Source organism: Tenrec ecaudatus, chromosome 1 (assembly GCF_050624435.1).
Source record: "Tenrec ecaudatus isolate mTenEca1 chromosome 1, mTenEca1.hap1, whole genome shotgun sequence".
Taxonomy (NCBI): domain Eukaryota; kingdom Metazoa; phylum Chordata; class Mammalia; order Afrosoricida; family Tenrecidae; genus Tenrec; species Tenrec ecaudatus.
Genome location: NC_134530.1, coordinates 63,588,929 through 63,610,038, shown reverse-complemented (window position 1 = coordinate 63,610,038; position 21,110 = coordinate 63,588,929). Strand labels below are relative to the sequence as shown.

At 39.4% G+C, this 21,110-nt stretch overlaps 1 protein-coding gene and 1 non-coding gene across 2 annotated transcripts in view; one reads left to right on the top strand and one right to left on the bottom strand.

The window, feature by feature from the left end:
- MACF1 (microtubule actin crosslinking factor 1) overlaps positions 1-21,110 on the bottom strand; it is a 384,195-nt gene that overhangs the window by 252,400 nt on the left and 110,685 nt on the right. The gene's annotated exons all lie outside the window — the stretch shown is intronic.
- LOC142437731 (small nucleolar RNA SNORA42/SNORA80 family) lies at positions 18,788-18,920 on the top strand. The gene has a single exon (XR_012782256.1). It is a non-coding gene; the product is annotated as a small nucleolar RNA SNORA42/SNORA80 family (small nucleolar RNA).

The following is a 21,110-nucleotide window of genomic DNA, read 5'->3' as shown; positions in this document are numbered from 1 at the left end:
AATATCTAGGGATATACCTGACGAAAAGAACAAAAGATTTATATGGGGAAAACTACAGAACACTATTACAAGAAACCAAGAGTAACCTCAACAAATGGAAGGATATCCCATGCTCGTGAATTGGAAGACTCAAATATAGTCAAGATGTTAGTTCAGCCAAAGGCACCATACAAGTTTAATGCAACCCCGATGCAATTACCCTCATCTTTCTTCAAACAAATGGAAAAACTGATTACTGACTTCATATGGAGAGGGAAGCAGCCCAGAATTAGCAGAGAACTCCTCAAGAAGGACACAGTAGGAAGGCTTGCTTTACCTGACTTTAGCACATACTATACAGCCACAGTTGTCAAAACCGCATGGTATTGGTACAATGACAGATACTCAGACCAATAGAAAAGAACTGAAAACCAGAAATAAAATCATCAGCATACAGACAACTGATCTTTGATAAGGGCCCCAAAAATATCAAATGGGAAGCAGATGCGCTCTTTAATAAGTGGTGCTGGAAAAAAATAGATATTTACCTGCAGGAAAATGAAGCAAGACCCTTATCACACTCCATGCACAAGAAAAAACTAAAGGTGGATCACAGAACTTGAAGTTAAACCCCAAACTATTAGGGCCATCAATGAGGGAATTGGGACCAACTTGAGAACTTTGGCACAGGGAATACACAGCTATCAGAAATAGGGAAGGACACACATACAGAGGAGGCACAAAATGACAAATGGGATATACTGAAGATAAAACACTTGTGTACATCAAAAGAATTCACCAAGGGAACAATAAAAGAGTCCACAGACTGGGAAAACATTTTTAGCAATGACACATCAAAGGCCTAATAACTAAAATCTACAATACTCTGCTAGCTTCCAAAAAGAAAAAAAATAATAATTGCCCACTTGAGAGGTGGGCAAAGGACCTGAACAGAAGTTTCACAGGGGCAGAAATCCGAAATGGCCAATAAATATATGAGAAAATGTTCCCGATCTTTAGCCATAAGAGAAAATCAAATTAAAACAACAATGAGGTACCACCTGACACCCTCAAAGGTAGCCCAATTCAAAATATCAGAAAGCAACAAGTGTTGGAGGGGCTGTGGGGAGACAGGAATTCTCATCCACTGCTGGCAGACTTGTAAGTACGTACAACCACTATGGAAATCGATCTGGCGATATCTAAAACAGATGGAAATTGAGTTATCATACGACCCAGCAATCCCCCTAACTACAGCTTTTGTTTCTTGTCGTGTTTTGTTTTGTTGTCATTGGTTTGTTGTTGTTGTTTTGTTGTATATTGTTACTTGGTTTTGCTCTGTCTTGGTTTTGTGCATGTTATTATCTCCGCAGGTCTGTCTAAATAAGATAGGCTGGATGAACAATCTGGAGGAGAAAACAACGGGACCGACAGTTCTGAGGGGACATGGGAGAAGGATAGGTGGGGGGAAAGGAAGTGGTGTTAACAAACCCAGGGACAAGGGAATAACATGTGATCCAAATTGGTGGTGAGGAGGGTGAAGGAGGCCTGGTAGGGCATGATCAAGGGTAATGTAACCAAGAGGAATTGCTGAAACCCTGGTAGGGACTGAGCATGATAGTGGGACAGGAGGAAAGTCAAGGGAAATAGAGGAAAGAGCTGGGAGGCAAAGGGTATTTATAGAAGTTTAGATAAAGACATGCATATATGCACATATATGAGGATGGGGAAACAGATCTATGTGCAAATATTTATAGGCTTAGTATTAAGGTAGCAGAAGGACATTGGGCCTCCACTCAAGTACTCCCTCAGTGAAAGAATACTTTCTTCTATTAAATTGGCATCCTATGATACTCACCTCCCCAGCACAACTGCTGAAGACAAAGCAGGTGCATAAGAAAACGCGGTGAAGAAAGTCCAGCTATCAAAAGATATAGTGTCTGGGGTCTTAAAGGCTTGAAGGTAAACAAGCAGCCACCCAGCTCAGAAGCCCACATGGAAGAAGCACACCAGCCTGTGTGACCTGTGTGACCACGAGGTGTTGAAGGGATCAGGTATCAGGCATCAGGTGTCATCAGAACAAAAAATCTTACCATAGTGAATGGGGGGGGGAGTGCGGAGTTGAGACCCAAAACCCATTTGTAGGTTACTGGAGATCCCCTTGCAGAGGGGTCTCAGGGAGGAGACGAGCCAGACAGGGTGCAATGTAGCAACGATAAAAAATAAAACTTTCCTCTAGTTCCTAAATGCTTCCTCCCCACCCACTATCATGATCCCAATTCTACCTTTTTAAGTCTGGCTAGACCAGAGGATGGACACTGGTACAGATAGGAACTGGAAACACAGAGAATCCAGGGCTGATGATCCCTTCAGGACCAGTGGTGTGAGTGGCGATACTGGGAATGTAGAGAGAGGGTGGTTTGGAAAGGGGGACCTGATTACAAGGATCTACATGTGACCTCCTCCTTGGGGGACGGACAACAGAAAAGTGGGTGAAGAGAGACATCGGACAGTGCATGACATGACAAAATAATAATTTATAAATTATGAAGGGTTCATGAGGGAGCGGGGGGAGCAAGGGGAAGAATGAGGAGCTGATGCCAAGGGCTTAAGTGGAGAGCAAATGTTTTGAGAGTGATGAGGGCAATGAATGTACAGATGTACTTTATACAATTGATATATGTATGGATTGTGATAAGAGTGTATGAGCCCCTAATAAAACGATTTAAAATAAAATAAAAAATAGGTACTTACTATAAAAACAAACAAACAAAAACATCGGAATCTGGCCAACACACGTTTAAAAAAACAAAGCAAAACATTTTGTCCCAGCAGTACAGAGAACAAGGGGCACATGACTAAGAAACTCAGGACCAAAAAGAAATGTGCCTGCCATAATTGCTGGGAAGACACACAAAAAAACCCGTATCCTTAATGTTTCTGATCCTGTCTTGTAACCAGTTAGCTTCCCTAATAAACCCTATAACCCCGGGTAGAATCTATGTGAGTTCTATATGCCCCACTGTAATAGATTATTGAACCAAGCAGCGAAGTAGATTGCTTTGGGAGGAATGGATGGTGTCAGAATATGGTAAATGAGTTGGAGGGTAGAGGCATATCTGTCCTCTATGTCATAAGAATTGTCCTTGAGCAAGGGTGAAGTTAGATTCTCCTCGCCTCGTGCACCCCTCTGTACTGAAACTGGAAGAGGTCATACATGGGGCCCTCATGCCATTTCTACAGAAGCTAATACGTATAATGAGCAGCTGCAACTATAACTTCATTTAATCCTTATAATATCCTTGAGATATATATATTACTATATCCATTTCAGAAATAAACTATTTGAAATTCAGATTTATTTTGCCCAAGATCACAAAATGAGTAAGAAAATAGACTAAAATCTGAGCTTTTAACGGTTTGATTTCAAAGATCATATTCTACTCTATTATACTGTCTCCCTTTGCTACAAGGTTCTGGCAAAATAAGTACAGTACCTTGAAGTTAAGCAATTTAAGATATTTGCATGTTTGGAATACTTCCTCTTTGCATGACTTAACCTGGAGCTTATAAATAGCTACATGAGGTTCGAAAGAGAAAAAAAAAATCTTAACTTCATATATTGTATGAAGCACTAGTGGCATTCATATCAACATTACACAATCTTTCTTTTGCAGCATTATAAATATCTTCATATTTTTATTTCAAAAAATGAAAGCCATCTATCTGCCCTATAGTGTCACCAAATGCCACTGTAAGCACATTTTCATTACAAAACCATACACCATTCAAAAATCCATAGCAACTTTGGAGGGGAAAATGCAAAACATTCAAATATCAAGATAAGATTTTGAATCTATATTATTACATAAGACAATGAAAGATAGCCAAAATAACTGATTCTTCATAAGATCTTTATGAGATAGCTGTGCTACATGGGATACATTAGTTTTCTGTATGACAGTTTTAAAAAAAACTTGTTCATTTCCACCTTTATATATGCACATGCATGACAAAAAAACAGGAGAGAGGAACTATTTTTGTGAAACAGATTTCTTACTTAGCAAAACTAAACTGGATCTGTGTGTTCTCACGGGAAGTGGTTAGAAGCTGGCAAGAGGGAGGGACTACTTTTCTTTTCAGAGATCATTTATTATATGAACTATAACCATTTAAAATCACATTTCGCACCACCAACCCCAGGATATTCGTTGCTTACAGCCAGTGGGTAGGACCCGACTCCCCAAAAGTGGCCTTGTACAGGCAACTCAGAATTTCAGTAAGATTTTAGACCTGCTTCTCGCTGAGTTTACTTCATCACTGGAATTTAAGATGGTCATCCACAACGGCTACAAGAAATCTCAAAACAGGCCAACATCAAAGAATCATTGTAACGCCTGCAACTGAGACCAAAGCAAATCTGTGAGAAGGAATGATGTATGTTTTATTCAAACTGCCATGGCCTTTTACTTGATCTCAAAATAATTGACATCCACAAGCAACAGACCTTCAGCAGTCAGGCTAAAATGTAATCTCTATTCCAATGAAAAAACGGAAATCTTTTTAAAAAATAAATAAATAAAGACTTAAAAAAAATACAATTGAGTTTCTAAATTTGGTAGGAGGAATAGCCTGCCTAAACTTGATAGAACTGGCAGAACTAGAAACCTTGGGTTTTCTGAGAATGGCAGGATATGGGCATCTCCTCTCAAGTCCCCACTAGGCATCTAACTGCAGATAGGCAGAGGATGTGGCCTTCACAAAGACCAATCAGAACACCTTCTATGACTGACTTTTAAGGTTTAGCAATGTGGCATTGCGACAACAATAAAGATGCAAAGGCCCAGAATACTTCTACAATAGAATATTCTAGGTGGCACAGAACACTATAAAGTTAAGAAAATCTCCCAAGTTTCTTGTTCAGTAAACCTAGCAGTCATACGCATTTACAGCATGGGCCTTAAAAGCTCGGTCTTAAGCCTGACTACCTGGGTTAAAATCTAGACTCTGAATGTCACCTTTTGCACAATTGGGCAAGCCTCTTAACTTTGCAAAGCACTTCAATTTCCTGATCTGTAAAATTGTGATAATAATAGTATCTAGTCTCAGAGATTTGAAAAGTAGATTAAATGAGTCAACTGCATGTAAAGTGTTTAAATAGCACTTAGCACAAAATACGTATGTACTCAATAATGATGTTATTACTACCACTATTTGGGCACACAGCAAACAAAGCACATCTGTCCACAAGGACTTCTGAAGACTGCTCAAACCCATAATAAATAAATAAACAAACTGATGGCAGGCTCTACTGATGGCAGGTTCTCCCACCTGCCAAACCTGCATTTCTCATTGTGGGGTGAATCCTCTGGAAGTATATATAACATATTTTCACAGAAGTAACATGTGTTTATATGGTTTCTGCAAACCATACAACTTCTTCACGTTGGTTCCTGTGCTAGTTAAGTGTATTATATGCAGGCACACATGATTTGCTTAAAAATACAGTGTTCAATGTTTGTTGTAAATTTCATTCTGAAACATTTATGTTCAAAACTCTCTGGTTTTACAACGCACCCTCATTTACCATGGAATTTTTTCCTTCCTATCTCCTCCATCTGTCAAAATCCCATCCCTACAGATCAATTTAAAGCCAATACTTACATCACTTTTTCCATTTCCTACCTCCAACCCAGCAAAAAAAAAAAAAATTCAGTTTCTCCCTACTTTTTATCTACTCATGACATTTAGTTATTTTTACTTTGCAACATAGTTGTGTGCATTATTTTTTACTCTTTCACTAGATTGGGTTTCTGAAAGTAGGGTTCCTGTTGATCATCCCATGTAAGATCAGAATCCATAAACGAAAGCCAGGAATAACTCAATATGCTCCTCTGGAGAAACCTGGTAGCTAACATATACTCAGACTGACAAAGAACCAGACCACCATAGCTGTGAACTTTCAAATCTACCTTAAACAAAAGGGGGGGTGGAGAGAGAATTACTCTAAGGGCATAGTAAAAATTTTGCTTTTTCTTGGAACTGAGAAGCCAACTTATTAATTCAGAAATTTCACTTCTGCAAATCTCTCCAGATATGGATTCTTCACAAAAATTCAAATTCTTAAAGACCTTCTTTTCCAACTCAGCAATGTAAGCACTTAGCCTTGAGAAAAAGAAAAGCCAAAGAATAAGGGTGAAAGTAAATTCAGAGATACTCTGATGCAGCACTTAGGAAATTTCCCCTATAGTCAAGCGCCTCTCACTCTCTCGGCTTACACTTCCCATCATGTTCAGCAAACCTAGATTCAAATTCTGTCTTCATCATTTTTAGCTGTATACCTTTGAACCAATTACTTAATCTCTTTAATCCTCCGGTTCCCCCTATGTAAAATAATAATCATAAAGCACCCCTTCACAGCATCCCAGTGAGAAGTGAAAAAATGAATGAAATAAGGGGCACAAAGCAAATGTTAACTACTGTCAATATCAAGGGGCACTGGTGGCATAGTAAAGCACTCGGATGCCAACCAATACGGTGGTACTTCAAACCACCAGCTGTTCTGCTGGAGAAAGAAGTGGTAGACTGCTTGTGTACAAGAACCAAATCCTTAGAAACCCGAAAGTGCAGTCTACTCTGTCCTTTAGGGTAGCTATGAGTTGGAACTGACTCTGAGTAGTACATTTGAATTTACTGTTATCATTACCACCCTAGAACACTTACACCCAAGCAGAGCATTAAGTCATCTTCAGTGTCTGGTGCAAGATGTTAAACCAGGGTGATTTGTGATATTTAAGAGCTCTAAGGAAGCCATCAGATCTGCAACTAACTCAAATTAGTCCCGAGTGGCAGTGATTAGCAAAGGGAAAGGGCAGGAACATTTAATCAACCACAATATCTACACTGTCCTGCTAAACAGCAGTGTCTCCCTTTTTCAAAAGTTCCCTTTTTACCACTTTGTCTTTATAAAAGACCTACATTGGTACCTATTTTTTGCTAACTAAAAGAAATCTGAAGATTTCCATTTTATGAAAAGGTGAAACGTGAAACCAGCAATCGGGCATTTGTTCTGCAGTGAGTTACTAAGAGGCAGCATAAACCCCAAGCAGCAAGAAGGGCATCATCACCAAACTCCTTTCCTTGGAACAGCTCAAGCCACTGAAGTGTGAACACTACACATTAATGTAATTTGAGCTTTTATGTGTTATTTGGTATGAGTTAGAAGATTATCTTTTGGGTCTAGGATTGCTCAGAGAATTTTCCTATATAAATTCACGATAACCCCTTCTTTGAATCATGCCATTTCGGCAAGCAAAAGGAGCACACTACTTCCAGATAGTGGGGGAAAGAATCCTCTCTTTGAGACTCTGACCATTTTCCCCCAATTATAAAACCTAGCTTATTCAAGTTTTTCAGGAAACTCTGGTAGTCCATAATTTACATAAATGTACAGAAGATACAAGTGTCCTCTCTATAAGGAATGTAACTTTTGTGTTGAAATCTCTCTTATTCTAACACACAGTGTAGGAGGGTTACCATCCTAACATCTTTCTAGCCTACATACATTTTAAAAATGTTCTTCCAAACAAAAACTGCATCAGTAGTGGACATTTTAGTGTGATCTGACTAAGAAATGGGTGATCAACTGTGGTTTTCTTGAGCTGCCTTAAACACAAAAAAGCTTAATGGGCCTGAGAGGCTCATTTTGCTTGCAGCCGAGAAAGGTGTCAGGATGGCCACATTTAAGATTCAGGAGAGCCCAAGCCAAAGTGAAAAGGCAGGTAAGATAGGCAGGTTTATACTATTATACATGAAAACCACCAGGCTTTGCACACAAGACAGCAAATTTTAGACCTCAGTGAAACGGTTTCCGAGCCCTGGCAGAAACCCTAAATAAAAAGGGAGGCTTTGTCATTGGAAGACAAAGGCAGACTTGTCAGCTTCTTCCCACCTCTTGACCCCTGTAGCCTGCTCAAAACCTTAATCCACAATACAAGAATGATTTCAGTCTTTCTCAGGAGAGTCCAATACCAGGTTCAGGAAAGCCAGGACCTGGGTAAGGCTGGAACCTGTCAGAAGAGAAAAATTCACATATTCTCCAGGCATAGAGAAGGAAGAGAAGGGTTAAGACTGCACTCTGGCAAAGGCAGAAACTTTGTGCGACCCAGAAAAACAAGAGCATCCAACACGTTCTGGCTCTCACAAGTTTCATCATGAAGCCTTCCCCACTCATGATCCCTTAGCAGGGTTCCGAGGATAGATACATAACATTTTTCTTTCCCTTCTCTTTTTTCTTTTAGTGGGGCGGAGGGGGTGGGGGGAGGCAGGAAAGGAGGAGGGGGAGGATGGGAATTGCTCTTTAAATCTAACCCATAAAGCCAATTCCTTTTCAATCTGATAGTTTCTTTTAGCACTTAGCATCTGGAATAGTTCTGAGCTTAAAATACTCAAGAGACCTGCAGTATTCTTAGTACAAGTTCGTATATTTTGTTTCTGCCCAATATAAAAACAAATAGTACTTAATGAACAGAGATGCTGGGATTAAAAAAAAAAAGATGTTTGTTCCATCACAGGCTTAGTGTCCATCTAGGCCTCCACTGACCCCTACTGGACAAAGACAGTTATTGAAGACTGAATTTCATAACCAAGACCCAAAAAATCCTGTGTCTTCTTTTATTCTAGTGACATTCTCACACATAGAACTTTCATTATGCAAGCTCCAGCTTGTCTCAAAACCTGTACACACCCATATCATAGAAGGAAACCATTGTCACCATAAAGTGGGATGGTTTGCTGGCTGCCCTAACTGGACCCCCAGTATTCACAGCTTTGTGATAAGTCCTGAAAGAGAAAAGAGCTCGCAGAAAAGGCTCAATCATTGGCCCACAACTCATACCCCCCAGTACCCTGCAATTTTTCCATTCTCCTGAGCTGACTCACTCTCAGCACAGCCCAGACTACCTGCCAGCAGTCAGGGCACTGTGTGTGTCTGGTGAGTAATGCTTCCCCAATGCATTTTCCCAGCTGCTTCTGACTTAACAAGTCATAAAAGGAAATCTGGGTAACAGTTTTAAGGGAACAGAACACAAGCTCCATCCCGAAAACAGACATAGCTCCTTTCAGCTCCCTGCATGAACTCAGTTGAGTGAATTCCCTTTAACGACAGCCAGGTGGCAATGTAGAAACAGGTAAGGGTCCAAAGACCAATGCTAACTCAAGAAAAATCAAGGAAAAACGGCTTCTATTTTAGATAAAACCAAAAGTGATGGACATGAGTCAGACCCAATACAGCCTAGCAGTCAGTTATGGTTCAGTCCACCATTATTGATGAGTTGTCTAGCAAACAACTCTGGCCAATGCAGACTGCCAGCCAGTCTATTCTCAAACCATCCGCCATCAATCAGCCTCACACTGTAAGGCAAAGCCCAGATGAAGAGACCAATCTCAGAGGAAAGGGGCAAACATTTTGGAAATGATTGCCAAGAGCAAGCTAAGCCAAGGAAACAGTAGAATTATGATCCACTTTACTTCAAAGACTTTTAGCCTTTGTAACCCCTGATGAAATGTCAAACTGCAAAACATTAATTAAATAGTATTCCACTAATCTAGGTCTGTTAGGTGAAAATTTACTGATTTTTAAAAATTCTTTGAATTCAGGATACTTTAATACGATTGCCTATATTTTTCTCCACTTATAATCCTTGGGTCTCTGATGCTCATATGCCTTGGGGTGGGGTGGGAGGGACTATTAAAGTTATTTTTTACAAAATTGAAAATATTTATAATGTTGATTTTTAAATCCACCTAAAAATACTGTGGCATACTCTAATTAGTAAAAACAAAAGTTATTTATATAAGCCTTCAATAAGAATGAAACGACAAAGTAAAAAAAAATCTGAAATAAGTACTACTGAAAAAGAACAAAGTAGAAGGCTTCACACTTCCCAATCTCAGAACCTACTATCCAATCATAGTAGGCATAACAACCTAGCACTGGTATAATAACCTAAATGGCCATGAATGGATGAATGAACAAACTATGGTACACAATAGCATATTATGGAATGTTAAAGAATAACTATGAATCTTCAAAACTTCTCTAACTGGGTGAACATGGAGGACATTCTGCTGAATAGAATAAGTCAATCACTAAAAGAAAAGTATTGCATGAGATCACGTTTATAAAAAGTCAACACAGAGAAAGAAACATTCTTTAATGGTTGCCAGGGGGTGCGGGTGGGGGAGAATTACTAACAGTAGATATATGAGAAGTAAAATTCCATTCATTGATTCCATTTTTCTATGAACGTTCTGAAGCACCATAGCCGAATGAAGGGGAAGGCAATACATAATAGGTCAACACAAAATGATCAAGGCAATAGAAGACACTGGGAGATATGCAAGAATATAAGGCAACAACAACAGGTATTATTGCATAAACAATCTAGAATTAATAGAAACAATAATTTATGGGTGGACACATAGGGAGACTGGTAAACTAAACAGGTACACGATGGCATAGGGAATTACACTCAGGATTATACAGGTATGGCAAAGGATATTTCTGCATATGCATTTTATGTGCTACAAGTATATCCAGGTATACAAAATAAGGGTCAATGTTATGCAAATGTTTTGGCCATAACCAAACACCTTGAGAGGCTAAGTCACTGTGTGTGAAGACTTAGGATCATCATAGTCTCAGGAGGTATCTAAATCAATTGGAATAATTTAGTTCACAAAGACAATGTTCTACATCCTACTTTGGTGAATAGTGACCGGGGTCTTCAAAGCCTGAGAGCAAACACCTAAGATACAACTATTGTTCTCTTCCCATCCAGAACGAAAGAAGAAAATCAAAAATTCAAGGAAAACAATTAGTCCAAAGGACTAATAAACCATACAAAATATACCCTCCACTAGTCTCAGCTCAGAAGAACTAGACTAGGAGACTAGATAGACTTCTCCAACTAGAAGTACTACCACCAACCACTCTGATCAGGTTCACAATACAGGATCCTGGGCAGAAGAAGAGAAAATAGAGAGTAAAATCGTTACTAGCCTGATGGACACTCGTGGAAACCCTGAAACTGACCCTTACTGACTCTTCAAACCTGGAACTGAACCCAATCACAGAGATTGCCTTTTAGCCAAACAGTAGACAGGTCTATAAAGGTAACACCTATACCAGTGAAGAACATGCTTGAGATTAAAAAGGCAGCATTTGCCTAACAGCAATATTCAGAAGGCAGGATGGGGCAGGACAGATGGGTGAACGAAAACAGGGACTCCAGAGAGGAAGCAGGAAGAATGTACTTAGATGTGAGGATGGCAATTAAACATAAATTGCTGAATGTATATGTACAAATTATTAAATGGAAATGAATTTGCCCTGTAAATCCAAACCAAAATAGCTAACAAAACATATATCAGATTTTATTGATGGATTCAGCAGTCACAAAACTATGTTATAGTTACAGATCCTGTCCACGTGCTAATTGTTATGGATTTTTAAAATTACACATAGATGATATAGACAATCCCAAAGAGTTCACAAGAAAACTTCTGGAGCTAACAGTCAACAAACAAACCTGTTAGGTTTCTATACACCTATGAAGCTCCCCAAACCCACTACCAGTGAGTCAATTCCAACTCATAGCCACCCTATACAGGATTTACAAAACTGTATATCTTTATGGGAACAGAAAGCCTCACTTTTCTCCTGTGGAGCTCCTGGTGGTTTGGAACTTCTTACCTTGCAGTTTGCAGGCCAATGCCTAGGGAAACAATTACATTTACAATGTTATCTAAGAGATTATTATTGCTTGGTGCCATGGGGTTGGCTCTGACTCACAGTGACTCTATGTACAACAGAATGAAACACTGCCCTCTCCTGGGCCATCCACACAATTGTTACGTGCAGCCCACTGTTGAGATTAAATATGTCGGAATAAATCTAACCAGTGATGTGAAAGGCTCTTAAAATGAAAACTATAAAACACTGCGGTACGGGATTAAAGAAAAAGAAACAAGTGGAAAGAAATTACATGTTCATGATTTTGAAGGCTTAATATTGCTCAGCTGTCAATATTACCCAAAGCAATCTATAGGTTCAACGGAATCTTGATTAAAATTCTAACAGCCTTTTTAAAAAATACTTTTATTGGGGGCTTTTACATCTCTTAACAAAATCCATACATTCATCCAGTGTGTCAAGCACATTTGCACATATGCCGCCATCATCAGCTTCATAGTATTCTCTTCCCATTTGAGCCCCTGATGTCAGCTCCCTGTCCGCCCTTGAGAAGTTATACGTTACTATTTTCATGTTACATCATCAGCCATTGCCCCTCACCCACTTTTCTGTTGTTTGTTCCCCTGGGAGGGGGGTTATAGGTTGATAACAGCCTTCTTTACAGAATTAAAAAAACAGCCCTCAACTTTATAATGGACAGTCCAGAAAAAGTAAAATGATGCTATGAATAACTAAAACGATGGTATAAAGGAAAACCAAAATAGGAGGACTCACACACCCTGAATGTATAGTACTCAAACAGTCTGTTACTGGTATTATAGACACATGGAAGAAACCAAATTAAGAGTCAGAAATAAACCCATTTCTCTGCTTTTTGACAAGAATTCTAGGTCAGTTTGATAGGGTAAGAATAGTCTCTTCAATAAAAGATGCTGGGAAATTGGATTTCCATATGAAGAAATATTAAATATGAAATAGCCTTATACCATAAACAAAAAGAAATTAAAAGTAGATTAAAGACCTAAGTACACAAACTAAAACCATAAAATTCTTAGACCCAACAAGGGCAATACTGTCAGGTCTAGCTTTTAACAATGAATTATCTGCTATAATAACAAAAGCATAAACAGCAAAAGACAAAATAAATGAGACCTCATAAAAATAAAACCTTTTTGGATTGTGATAAGAATTGTACAAGTCCCCAATAAAATGATTTTTAAAAAACTTTTGTTCATCAAAAGACTTTACCAAAAAGTTTTTTTAAAAGTTATCAACTGGGAGAATATTTTCAAATACGTATATATCCAACAAGATGCTTACATAAAACTCTGAAAGAAAAAAAACTGACAACTTAACAATAAAAAAGACAATTAACCCAATCACAAAATGAACAAGACTTGAATAGACTATTCAAATGACCAAAAAAAGGTTCAGCAGTATCTGACATCAGAGATAGAAATAAAAACAATAAGGATACCACCTTCACTCCCACTAGTATGACTACGATTTTTAAAAAAGCAAAATAACAAATGTTTGGCAAGGATATGAGTAAATTGGAATCCTTATGCATTGTTGGTAGGGACACAAAGCAGTACAGCCATTGTGGAAAACAAGTCGATGTTGGTCCCTCCTCAAAACTATAGGTCATGGCAACAAATGTACAAATGCACTTGACACGATGGATGGATGGATGGATTGTGATAAGAGTTGTACGAGCTCCCAATAAAATGATTTTAAAAAACCAAAACTATAGGTTATCATTGCAGCACTATTCGCAGCAGCCAAAAGATAGACACAACTTAAATGCCCTTCAGTGAATGAATGAATGAATGAATGAACATAATGTGGTACATACATACAATGGAATATTACACAGCCAGTAGGAGAAATGAAGTCCTGATACATGCTACAACATAAATGAAGTCATTGCTGCTACTACTCCTCACTGCCATTGAGCCAATGCTGACTCAGTGACCTTATAGGACAGGGTAGAACTGTCCTTGTGCATTTCCGGGACTGTAATTCTTTGCAAAAGAAGAAAGCCTGGTCTTTCTTCTGTGGGAGAGGCTGGTTTTTTTCAAACTGAAGACCTTTGCCGTTAACAACGCAATGTGTAAATACTACACTACCAGGTCTAAGCAAAATAAGTCAATCAGAAAAGGACAAATATTGAATGGCCTCGATTATTAAAAATCTCAAGAAAAAGCAACTGTACAATGGTTACCAGAGGCTGGTGGAAGGGGGTTAAAGAGGTTAATGGGGAGGATAATAATCAAATTGATTATGTGTATGGTTGCACAGCCAATTATTATAATGGCTGTCAATAAGTTTTACACTAATAAAACATTGAATTGGCTAAAGTTGTATAATAGACATATTCATAACCCTGACAAAAACAGAATAGCTATAAAGCCTGCTTATGAACAACTAAACACCCTCATGAGATCTGGTGTCTTGGTTTGGAGATTTGGGGTCATGGTGTCATAGAACATCCCAGCTAATTAGCCTAATAGCGTGGTTAGTGTTTCTGTTCTACCTCCTAGTTAATTGCATAATGCCTGATTCTGTTCTATCTCCTAGTTCATTGCATAATGCCTGAGGTCTTAAATGCTTGTAAGCATGCATCCAACTCACACAACTGGTCTCTATTGATCTACAACAACAGAGGAAAGGTGTGTTAAGAATTAGGAGAGGATATGGAATGTGTGGCTGCCTCCATGAACATGTCTCCTTTGTCATAAAATCAGAAGAAATAAATAAGACAAATAAAGTACAAGTGAAGCTAGAGCACAGGGTTTGCAAATTTGAGAGAGAGAGAGAGAGAGAGAGAGAGAGAGAGAGAGAGAGAGAGAGAGAGAGAGAGAGAGAGCGAGCGAGCGAGCGAGCGAGCCTGGGAAGATTCACTTCCTCCAGGGCTAGCATACATATTTATCTCATTCCTTTCTGAAATTTCAAGAAAATGGTGGTAAAAAATAAAAAATGGGGGAGGGAGAGGGGAAAAATAAGCTGATACCATGGTCTCAAGTAGAAAGAAATTGTTTTGAAAATGATGATGGCAACATATGTACACATTTGCTTGACTGGATGGATGGATGGATGGATTGTGGTAAGAGCTATACGAGCCCCAATAAAATGATTTTTTTAAATTTAAATGGCCCTTCGCCACCTTCCCTGTTCCTCTGCTGTTGCTGCCATGAAGGTTGAACGGTGCAGTTTCAGCAGGTACAAGATTTACCCCAGATATGGGAGGCTACGCCCGCACCGATGGAAAGGTTTTCCAGTTTCTTAAAGAAAAATGCAAATCAGCATTCCTTTCCAAGAGGAACCCTTGGCAGAGAAACTGGACCAGGAGGAGGCACAAAAAGGGACAATGGGGAAAAAAATTCAAAAGTAAAAAACCTGCCTGCAAGTCACATTCCAGAGGACCGTCAATGGTAGATTTCTTACTCACACAATGGCCAAGAGGAATCAAAAACGTGAAGGTAGAAACGCCCAACAGGCTCTCAGGGCTGCTGAGGAAGCAAACACGGCAAAGCAAGCATCTAAGAAGACAGCCAGGGATGCTACTAAGGCTCCCACAAAGGCAGGGCCTGAGCAAACGATGGTGAAGCCTGGGAAAGTTTCCGCTCCCCGCGTTGGCAGATGAGACTTTCAAAAGATGCAACTATCATTCATAAATAAATTAATTTAAATGGCACAAAATCACAAGAAAGAAACAAAGTTTGCTAGCTGCAATGGACCACCTTCATGCATTTAGTTTCAGCTTTCTCTTTCTGCAAAGTGCCTGTAGGAATGGGGTTCATCAGAAACATAGTAAACTGATATTTCAGGATCTCAGACAGGTTCTGGAACTAAAAGCAGCCGGGACCCTTGAAGGCAAGAAGAATGGTTAACAGTTCTCCAGCCCACAGGAGGTCCAGAGAGAGTTGCTTTGCTGGAAACAGGGATATTAGGTGGAATCTGACATAACGAACAGTTAGGCTGTCCTATTGCCCTTCTTGGCAACCTCAGAGTTCTCTCTTGCTGCCAGACTTAAAGGCCCTAAACAGGAGGCCAGCCAGTTCCTCTGAAGAAATAGACCTGAATTTCAGGTCCCCCTAACAAAATGTCTAGGCCCCTTACCTGGTCACCCATGATGAGCAGGCCACTTACCCAAGCAACTGATTTAGAGCCTAGACCCAAATGCCAACCAAACCCATTGCCATTCTGACTCATAGCCACCCTATCGAGGTTTCCAAGATTATAGATCTTCATGCGAGCAGACAGATGGCCACATCTTTCCCCTCAGAACAGCTGATGGGTTTGAAATATACACATCACCAGGAGACAGCAGAAACAGACAATATAGACAAAAGCATTTACAGAGAGAAATTAATATCCTCAGAGAGCCTTAAAAGGTGCTATCAACAAATGTACATGTGTACTTGACACAATGGATGTATGTATGGATTGCGATAAGAATTGTACGAGCCCCCAATAAAATGATTTTTTAAAGGTAATATTACCGTAAAATAAGAAAAAGTAGTTTTTAAAAGGAACATTTGGAAAACAAGAAAAATTTGCTCAGAAATTTAAAATATGAGAGCAAAAACAAGCAATTCTAAAAGACATATGAGTATCTTTACCATAAATCAGAACAAAAAGGGAGATAAATGAAAAGTTTGAATTTTCAAATAAAAGAGACCATTGAGAATCCATTACAATAAAATTTAAAAGACCCTCACCAGGGCACATTGCCATAGCATTTCAGAACACTGGGGTGAAAATAAAATCCTAAAGGAAAACAGGTCACAAACAAAAAGAATTGTATGGTGCTAAACTTTTCAACAGCAACACTGGCTGCCACAAAGAAGATCATCAAGATTCTGGTGGAAAAGACATTGCAACCTAGAAGTCTATCTCCTAACTTTTGGTCAAATGATGAGTGAAAGTCATTTTCAGATACAAAAAGACTCAAAAATATTTACCTCTCATGCATATTTTCTTAGGAAATCATTCTCAAATATAATAAGATGGTGGGGGGGCAACAAAAAGACAACACAATATCTAGAAATTCGAAATCGAACACATTTCCTAGTGTGACAGTGAAGGGAAGTGAAGGATGACAGCTTCACTAAAGGCTTTGAAAACAATTCAACAGGAGTTTGAGAACAGAGAGCTGCCAGAGCAGGGGTCCTCAAACTTTTTAAACAGGGAGCCAGTTCACCGTCCCTCAGACCCGTTGAAGGGCCGGACTATAGTTTAAAAATAAACTATGAACAAATTCCTATGCACACTGCACATATCTTACTTTGAAGTTAAAGGAAAAAAAAGGGGCAAAAAACTCGGCAGGGCGGATAAATGTCCTCGGCAGGCCGCATGTGGCTCATGGGCCGTAGTTTGAGGACGCCTGAGAATGTCTCTAAAGAAAATACTGAACCAAAAGATTAATGTGTTTGCATACATACATACATACATATATATATATATACACACAAATTTATATATTTGGGGGGGAGCACAGAGATAAGTATATAGAACATTAAATAAATGATAAAGTCAGGTAATTCCAGGAAAAAATGAAAAGTTAGTGAAGAAAGAATATCTTAGTTTTGAGCAATATTAACACAATCATAATAATCTACACATTGGATATTGTGCAACTTAAATAATGGGCGTGTAGTAGGAGGAAAAAGAAGTTTGTTGAGAAGATGAGAGTGAAAAAGCTAATATTCTACAGTAGGACACCAACAAGTAATGTCTAAAACTGAAAAATCAAGAATCACTAGTGCAAGGGTATAATTCAGAAATGCAGTGAAAAACAAAAACTAAAAGAAATAGCTGAGTGACATGAAAGCATTCCTCAGGGATGAGAAAGGATAGGGTTTTCAAAAAATGAAAACAAAAACCTCACTGCCATGGAATCAATTCTGAATGATGGTGATCAGATAGGGCAAGGCAGAATTGCCCTGTGTTTTCAAGACTAACTTTTTATGGGAGCAGAAAGTTTCATCTTTCTGCAATGGGTTGGCTGGTAGTTTTGAACTGCTGACCTCTAGCTTAGCAGCCCAGTGTGTGATCACTATAGCAATAATGAGATGATTTTTCATTTTTTTGTAAACTGTATTAGAGCTTAAATTTCTAAGCACTGAGCTTGCACGTGGCCATGGTTCACAGTACTCAGTTTCTGATATGTCAGTGCTATCTAGAAGGTTTTCAGTGGCTAATTCCTCTCAAATGGACAGAATATTCTTTCTTCATAGTCTGTTCTTAACCTGGAAGCTCTGCTTAAACCTGTTTTCTTGGAGTGGATCCTGCTGGTACTAGAAATACCAATGACAGCTTCCAGTGTCACAGCACCCACAGTATGACAGAATGAGACAAGACCCTTGACAAGATGGATTGACTCCGTAGCTGCAACAACGGGCGCAAACACAGGAACAATTGTGAAAATGGTACACGATAGAGCAGCGTTTTGTTCGGTTGTGCACAGGTCACTGTGAGTCAGAACCAACTGGGTGGCACCTAACAACAAGAAAAACAACACATAAATTCAGCCTCAACTAAATTCTTTCTGACCATTAACCAGCAACATGAATAGCACTGCGCTCAAGCAGAGTGTCTATGAAAAAGTGAATTGCTGCCAGTCCCAGCAGAAGCAGCAGAGCCCTTAGGGATTTCTCTGAATGTGCCAGGAAATTGCGGTATTAGGGTCCCCCGGTCATGAGTCATAACCCTGACTGTCTTCACCAGGATCAATCTTGTAAGGGCTTCTGTCTAGCATAATGTATGTGTCTCGTGATGAATTGATTTTCTGTCAATCAGGTTTCTGTGACAATTTCCTTTGCTCTCTGAAATCTTATTTAAATGTCTGTTCTTTGTGAAAACCTGGAATGACATTATAATATCATGCTAAGTCTCCATCAAGGATGTGGTTTTGTCTTTATCGTCTTTATCTTTTCACGTTTAACTTATAATAAATGTCCTTAAATTATATTTAAGATTTGGGATCTCTTTTGTACCTTAAAACAAAGCCTTATAGTATATTTAAGCTTTTGAATTCATGAACCCCATGCATGGGTTTGGATTTGTGACAGGTCCGATCCATGGGCATCTCATGGTGTCCCATGCGAAAGTAAACTGTCACCCCGAACCATTGCCTGGCTTTATCCTGTGGGCTTCAGACACTGAAGTGGGTTGCACAGTGAAAAAAAAATTCATGAACCCCTAAGAGTTTTTGAGAAATTAAAAAATGAGTCCCATATAGACCCAAAAAAGTCAGATATGTTGAAAATCCTGGCCTCACAGGGTCAAGAGAGACCGACGTTTCTATTCAGACTCCTCTGAATCAGTAAGTCAGCTGGTGATTTCTGAAACAGCATCATCACAGGCTACCATCAAACCAAGTCCAAAAGACATTGCTCCCTACGTCCTTTGGCACTCCCAGTTAAAGTATCTTCTAATGGTCTCTTATTTCATGGGGATATGTGGCAGGACTTATTTCATAGGGATATGTGGCAGGAAGAAGGAATATTGCTAACTAGGGCCCATGAAGTCTAGGCATCTTCTCTAAGAAACAAGTTATTTGACTCAGTCTATCTGGGGTCACCTTTTTTCTTCCTACCTTCTATTCCAAAGGTCTGTTTTAGCTCCATAGGTACCTAACATGTTGCCCCCAAACAGAAATATACAATAACTGAAGACAGTACCAAGAAATAAATATAACTTTGCTCCCTCCCTTTGAAGTTTCCATTTTTTCCTTTTCCTTTTTGCTTATGATAGTTCTCAAATATCAGGATATCTCTTCTGCTTCTGGGTAACATACTTTCTTCTGCTGCTGCCTGAAAGTCCCTACTCTCTGTGTCACTCCAGATGAAAGATTCATATAGCACAAAAGCAGTAACCAGTGTGGTGGCTACACCATTTCCCTAAAGACATCTGCTCAAAGGCCCGAGACCAACGGCAAAGTACCAGCAACAATTCCCATCTCGGGGAAAGGGAAGAACTGTTGATTTAGCTTCCAACCTCACAATCATACAGGTTCTGGTAGCTACTAAAGGATGCTCTTTCTCACATCTTTATATAGATGGAGCATAAGCATCTCAATGACATGTTTTACAATAGAAAGACTTACCTACCTTCTCTTTTAACTATAACTTTCTGCCCCTTAGCCACTTCACCCATACATAGCTTTCTGCCACCAGTGGAAGGCCACCAATTCAGAGCACAGAGCCAGCTCTTGCCAAAACTCTGAGGGAATGAACTAAAGTACTTCTGGCAATAAGGTAAGTCTCTGAGATCTGACCTTCTGATGTCTAGGCAAGTTCCTGTGTCTAAATATATTGGAGGAAATGCTCCCCCTTTTTACCAGTCACTAAGAGAATGTGAGTTTCTATTCCAATACCTCGAGAGACCCAGCTAGCCAAGGAACTGATACAAAACATGCAGGAGCCCACCCATGTCACACTGCATGTGGGAAAAACTACGTGACTGATACAGGATGTCATAAGTCATCTCAGCCCAATACAAGTGTGTTACACCCAATACATGCAGAGACTAGACATGTTTGGAAGGTACTGCCCACAGCAGGACTCATGGGAAAGAAACTAAAAAATAGGTGACGTTTCCTGTGATCTATGCCCGTCAATCATTATGACACTGCTGAGTGAGCCACCTCCCTCCAGCACCTCAATCACAGTCCCTGTCTCTACCTGCCACTATGACTTCATCCTGTCATTATACTTTCTTTGAAATTCCTTTGATGAAAAATGAGTCACCTCTTCCTGCCAACACAGGCCTGAACCTCATCCAGACATGTCATTATTTATTTATTTTATGCAATCCTCTGGGAACAAGGCGCCACCCAGTGGCTTCTACAGCTAATATCCAAACCTCCTAGGAAAAAATGCCCTAGACCCAAATTAAAACTGAAGGAAAAGTAGGGAGAGTTGAAAAAAAATGAGGTTCTTTAAAACTGAAAATTCGCATGGAATCCAGACTTTGCAAGCCACTGTAGCTGTTCACACCCAACACTACTGCCCTAAGGAAATACTTAAATTTCGAAATAAAACTCTCCTGTAACCATCTTTGAAGCAAATAACTTGTTGTAGGGTACCTTCCAGTCAATTCTGACTCAAAGCAACTCTATGTACAAAAGAATGAAACATTATCTGGTACTGGGCCATCCTCATAATTGTTGCTGTTTTTGTTACTGGTGCTACTGTGTTTTGAGCACACTGTTACAGTGACTTGCCAAGCACCTAGTTTAAAGTCTTCTTCTTTTTCATAGACTAAGCATGATCTCCTCTAGGAACTAGACTCATTGATAGCATCCAAAGTACATGAGACAAAGTCTTACCATCTTTATTTCTAAGGAACATTCTGGCTGTACTTCTTC